The sequence below is a fragment of the Rhinoderma darwinii genome, chromosome 1, assembly GCF_050947455.1.
Source record: "Rhinoderma darwinii isolate aRhiDar2 chromosome 1, aRhiDar2.hap1, whole genome shotgun sequence".
Classification (NCBI taxonomy): Eukaryota; Metazoa; Chordata; class Amphibia; order Anura; family Rhinodermatidae; genus Rhinoderma; species Rhinoderma darwinii.
Genome location: NC_134687.1, coordinates 416,573,132 through 416,579,131, shown reverse-complemented (window position 1 = coordinate 416,579,131; position 6,000 = coordinate 416,573,132).

The following is a 6,000-nucleotide window of genomic DNA, read 5'->3' as shown; positions in this document are numbered from 1 at the left end:
TCACCTACGTCAGCACCCGGAGAAATTCTCTGCCTTCCGATGCCTGTCTATCCAGACATTTGACAGACTGCTGGAGGAGCTGCACCCTGGAGTAACCTTACAGGACACCAATACGCTGCAATAAGAAGGCCGACTGTCCACTTTTCCCGTTACCTAGGGAAGGAGGGTGCATGTGAAATGTGATGGACTATGGGTAGATAACATATCAAAATAAAAAATCTCATTCCTGGTCACTAGAAACTCGTTTGCATCCCTGCATTTTGAGTTCTTGCTGGGGACATCGGCCATTTCAGGGATTGTCAAGGAAACCTGTTATGCAATTTGGGCCAGGCTAAAGACCTCAGTCATGCCACCACCAAATACACAACAGTGGCTGGACATCACCCAGGGGTTCACGCAAACAGCGTAGTTTCCCAACTGCATCAGAGCGCTGGATGGTAAGCGTGGCTGATAGTAACTAGAGGTTTATATTTGTAGATATTGGGTCCTATGGAAGCACTTCAGATGCTCGCATCTAAGGCTTCCAGAATTGGTCAATACCCTCTATCCAACCAACTGGCCCTCCCTGAACCTCATATACTTCCCGGATCCACTGGACCACCAGCCCCTTTTGTTCTGGTTGCTGATAAGGAGTTTGCCCTGTCCAACCATGTGATGCGCCCATTTCCCAGTAAAGGATTGGACGAAATATACAATATATAGCGGATATAAAACTGCTGTCTCACGAGGGCAAAAAAGGTAGTTGAGTGTGATTTCGAAATCCTGTCCAAACACTCCAGATGGATCCCTACAAAGCCTGCGTGATTATGCACAACTAACAGGCTGTTGTCACGGCGCGGGTGTGGACCCACTGGGACGTACTGCGTAGCGGGATAGAAGCTGGCCAAACAGGTACAATGCAAAGTCTATAGTCCAGAAAGGGTACCTGAGGCAATGTAGACAGTAGCGGTGGATTCAGGCTAAGATGAGGCCCCGACAGTAGACAAACACCCGGCGGGGTGTGACACAATAGATGCAGCGGAATGCACAACACGACTCCAACTCTTGACGGCACAGAGGCACGGGATACAGGGTACAGGCAGCAGGAACGGGTAACACTGAGAACTGGAAAACACTAGAAGACCATTTGCAATGACAAACTTTAGGTAACACAACAAGGCTCAGGCAAGAATCAAGACGGCAGAGCCCCCTTTATAGTCCAGCAGCATTCTGGGCTAATTGCAGATATTCTGCAACTGTGTGCGCACTGGCCCTTTAAGGCCGTCAGTATCCGGACTAGGAAGTGAGTGCCGGCGTCTCTCAGGAGGGAGATGCCGCCGGGAACTCACTCGTCCATGGCCGCAGCCGTCAGAGGGTAAGTCAGGACGACGGTCCGCGGCCATAGACGTTACAGCTGTAATCTAGCATGGAGCTACGCAGGCCAGGGTGCATTCACATGCAGCAGAAATTTCTGCTGAAAAAATCTGCAGCGTGTGACTGCACTATGGACTTGCACAGCAGGTTGTGAGTTTGCAGATTTTAGTCAAAATATAACACCTCATTCTGCATCAGGATTTTTTTTTTTAATAAAAAATTAAAACCTACTCTGCAGTCTCTATTTCTTTTATACTCGGTACTGTTGAGGAAGTCATGGCTCAACATATATATATTAGACTGAAATTTAGACGAGTGTTCCAACAGACACTCAGTCCGTATCCAGCTCCAGATCATAGATTATATCGATATATATCGCAGAAAAGTAGAGACACAGACATTGCTTGTATGCTCAAAAATACTCCTCTGAGGCTTATTGATCAAACAATTACAATAATATCATTCAAAAGGGGTGTAGGCTTGAGGTTGACCAATCAGAGACACTAACTCGGATTCAGCCAATAGCATAGAATAAAAATATTTAATATTTAGCCAATTACAGACATACAATACATTTCAAATGTAATATTATAGTTTCATTAGATGCTTAGGTCAGACTTGCACCTATTCTATTTGGCAAGAATACAATAGCTTGTTCTTCTAAATGGGGAGTGTGGAGATGCCCCAGAGGAAGGCGGAAGGGTGAAAACCCAGGGTCGAGCGAGAGTGTTGGCGTGCCGCTCACGTTTTTATCAATTTTATTGATTATATGTGTACTAGCTTTTGCTTTCTCATACTTTTGTTTTTGAAGGACATCGGGAAACCGTTTTTTCCTACATCGAACTACAAATACCAGCAGAAACATCTACACATACTGGACCGCAGATTTTCTATTGTATAGAGACTGGGAGAGAGTATTCACACAGTGCCGTTTGAGGATTGAAAACCCTGTTTGTTTTTGTATATTACCTGTGGTGTTTACAGATTTCCACCCAATATTTTTACCTGCTCCGGCCTGAAAGAGATATATATCTATTGGATGTGATAGAGCCAGGGATCATTTCTATATGATACATATAAACCGGTTTAGGGTATACAGTACATAAAAAATAGTGCTCGGATATATTCAATGCAATCTAATCTTCTGTGACCCCTGAGGATGCACCCTTCATACACACTGGGTGCAGAAACGCGTAGGGACACTCATTGACAAAACAGATAATTTAGTGGCAATTGGTCAGGTAGAATTATATTTTATTAGAGCAGGTTTGGTACTATCAGATTGAAATAGAGTCGCAACCCTCTTTTTTTCCTTGTGCTCTAACTAGTCTGACTCTTTTTTTTTTGTCTCTACTAGTTGCGTTGGCATACTTATGAATATTGGAATAGAAACAAATAATAACGAATGTGATAACTTTATGTCTGGGTGTTCAGCCATTGCAGGTGGAGTAGAAATTACATCTCTGCAGGATCCGGCATCCTGATTAATAATCTATAATGTAATTTAATAGAGAATATAAGCAAATGGACCATCCATCAAAGTACTGAACCATATACCGGCCTTCCACCTAACTACCCTACAAGGCATTACCTTTCTTTTTTTTTTTTTTAAAGATAGGACTAATGTTGAACCCACCAATTTTATTTGGCTCCGTTGCACTGCTTTTTTCCCACAACGCAGGAAACACGGCCTGGGTTATCTCCTCCCATGCCCAAGTGTTTCTTGGCCCGGTCCAGTTACGCATTTGTCCTGCTGCCCCTCCTGGACCTGGCAGATCAGTCTGTCCACATTGATCCTGCAAGGTATGGCTAGAACTGGGTGGCACTTTATAGAGCAGGGGCAGGCTGATGTGGTCTTCCTCTGGCTGTCCACGCTGCTCTGGCAGTACCTACTGATTTTTTTAATAAAAAAATATTCTAGCTACTTATCAGGGAAAATCGGACCGCACTCGGATAGCGTCTGTGTGCGGTCCGATTTTTTCACTGACCCATTGCCTTGAATGGGTGGGTCTGAAGTGTGAATCAGACCAAACTAGTGCATGCTGATATTTTCTCTGCACTGACTGGTGATGCGGAAACTCACACATGTGAATGAGCCCATTGACTTTAATGGATCAGTGTTCAGTCCAGTTGCTGTCAGTAATACACTCGGACAGCATCCGGAGGTGAACATCACTCGTCTGAATAGGCCCTAAGGCTATGTTCACACGGCAAATGTTCAGGCTGAAAAATATAAGACTGATTTAAAGATAAAACAGCCTCTGAAAGTGAGGGCTTTTTTGGAGTTGATTGTAAAAACTTTTTAGATTTTTGAAGCGTATTTTCGAAGCATTTTCTGAAGGGGTCAATGGAAAAAATCAGGTTGTAAAAGTCTTCCAGAAATTACATCTTACATCCTTTTTACAAAGAATATTTTTTCCGAGGCATTTTTTTAATTCAGCAGTGTAAAAATACACCTGTATTTCGGAGCATAATATGAGCGTTTTACGCTGCAAAATACACCTGAAAATATGCTATGTGAACATTACCTTCCCTGCAGATAGGTAACATGTGATCCAGAGTAGTGAGGAAGTATACTGTATGACTTCTACACATTGCACTCCTTTAGAAACCAAATAAAAATATAATTAAATAATAAAGACCGAGTGGGCATGTGCAGGGTTCATATCTGCTGTCAGGGCGCAGACATTTAGAATCATAACAAACTGTGAAGAAGTCTCCTCAGCTATACTGCCATTCTAATATAGAAGCTCTGCTTCTTCCCTGACAAGCATGACAGAAAGCTATTTTTACTGGCTGGTTAGCTGTAAACAGAGGATTAATATGCAAAAACGTGCCTGTGGGTAAAGTCACTAAGCAGGCATGTCCTCCAGCGCTCAGTAGGTAGACATGAACATTGCTATACACTTTGAACACAAGGTGGTGATATCATATCACTGGATATTTTTTTTTTAACAGCATTGTTAATTTTTTATTATCAACATATACAATGAATATGATATTTAATGGAGGGAAAAAACATATGAAGAAATACGACTGCGTAATACGAAAATCACCCATCAAATTTTACCGATTCACTCATCCCTATTAAGTAACAACTAAAAAGTGACAATACATTAATTCACCAGCAGAAGGATTTTGAAATAATTTTCACAGATCTGCTAATCTCTAGTATTTAATTATATTGTAATGTTTTCAGTTGCTCAACTAAATATTGCTAATTATGCATAAATCAGGAAATTGTTACTACTAATTGTTACGGTATGTTAACCCCTTCCCCTCCTGCACGTACTATTAGGTCATAGTAGCTGTATCGTTCGCGCTCCATGACCTAATAGTACGTCACGGGAGTAACGGCCTTTTCGGCCGTCTTCCCGACACATGCAGGAGCTGTGACAGCTGCTGTCTTGTACAGCAGTTGCCGCAGCTCCTACAGCGGCGACCGATCGCTGTGTCCCTGCTGATTAACCCCTTAAAAGCCGCGTTCAATAGTGATCGCGGCTTTTTAGGGGTTAAGCTACAATCGCCGGCCTGCTACACGATAGCGGCTGGCGATGGTGACTACGTCCGGCTAGGCCATCGACAAAGTCAGGACCCACTATGCTTGCTGTCAGTGAGTAGCTGACAGGTCTAATACACTGCACTACGCATGTAGTGCAGTGTATTAGAATTGCGATCAGGGCCTCCTGCCCTCAAGTCCCCTAGTGGGACAAAGTAATAAAGTAAAAAAAAGATGTGTAAAAATAAGAAAATAAAACTTTTAAAAGTAATAAAAGTAAAAATCCCCCTTTTTCCCATATCAGTCCTGTATTATTAATAAAAATATATAAATAAACAAATAAACTATACATAATTGGTATCGTCGCGTCCGTAACGGCCTGAACTACAAAATTATTTCATTATTTATCCCACGCGGTGAACGCCGTAAAAGAAAATAATAAAAACCTTACCACAATCACAATTGTTTGGTCACTTCACCTCCAATAAAATTGAATAAAAATAGATCAAAGAGTCGCATGTACCTAAAAATGGTTCTGATTGAAACTACAGTTCGTTACGCAAAAAATAAGTCCTCACACGGCTTTCTTAATGGAAAAATAAAAAAGTTCTGGCTATTAGAATAAGGTAACACAAAAAGTGAATGATTTTTTACAAGTATTTTTATTGTGCAAACGCCATAAGACATCAAAAAAACTATAAACATATGGTATCGCCGTAATCGTATCGCCCCGCAGAATAAAGAGAATATGTCATTTATAGCGCACGGTGAACGCTGTAAAAAAAATAAAATAGAATAAAAAACAATAGTAGAATTGCTGTTTATTAGTCACCACGCCACTTAAATAAAGAATAAAAACTGATCAAAAAGCCGCATGCACCCCATGAAAACTACAATGAATTCCTGAAGGGGTCTGGTTTCCAAAATGGGGTCACTTTTGGGGGGTTTCCACTGTTTTGGCACCACAAGACCTCTTCAAACCGGACATGGTGCCTAATAAAAAAAGAGGCCTCAAAATTCTTTAGGTGCTCCTGTGCTTCGGAGGCCGGTGCTTCAGTCCATTACTACACTAGGGCCACATGTGGGATATTTCTCAAAACTGCAGAATCAGGGCAATAAATATAGAGTTGCGTTTCTCTGGTAAAACC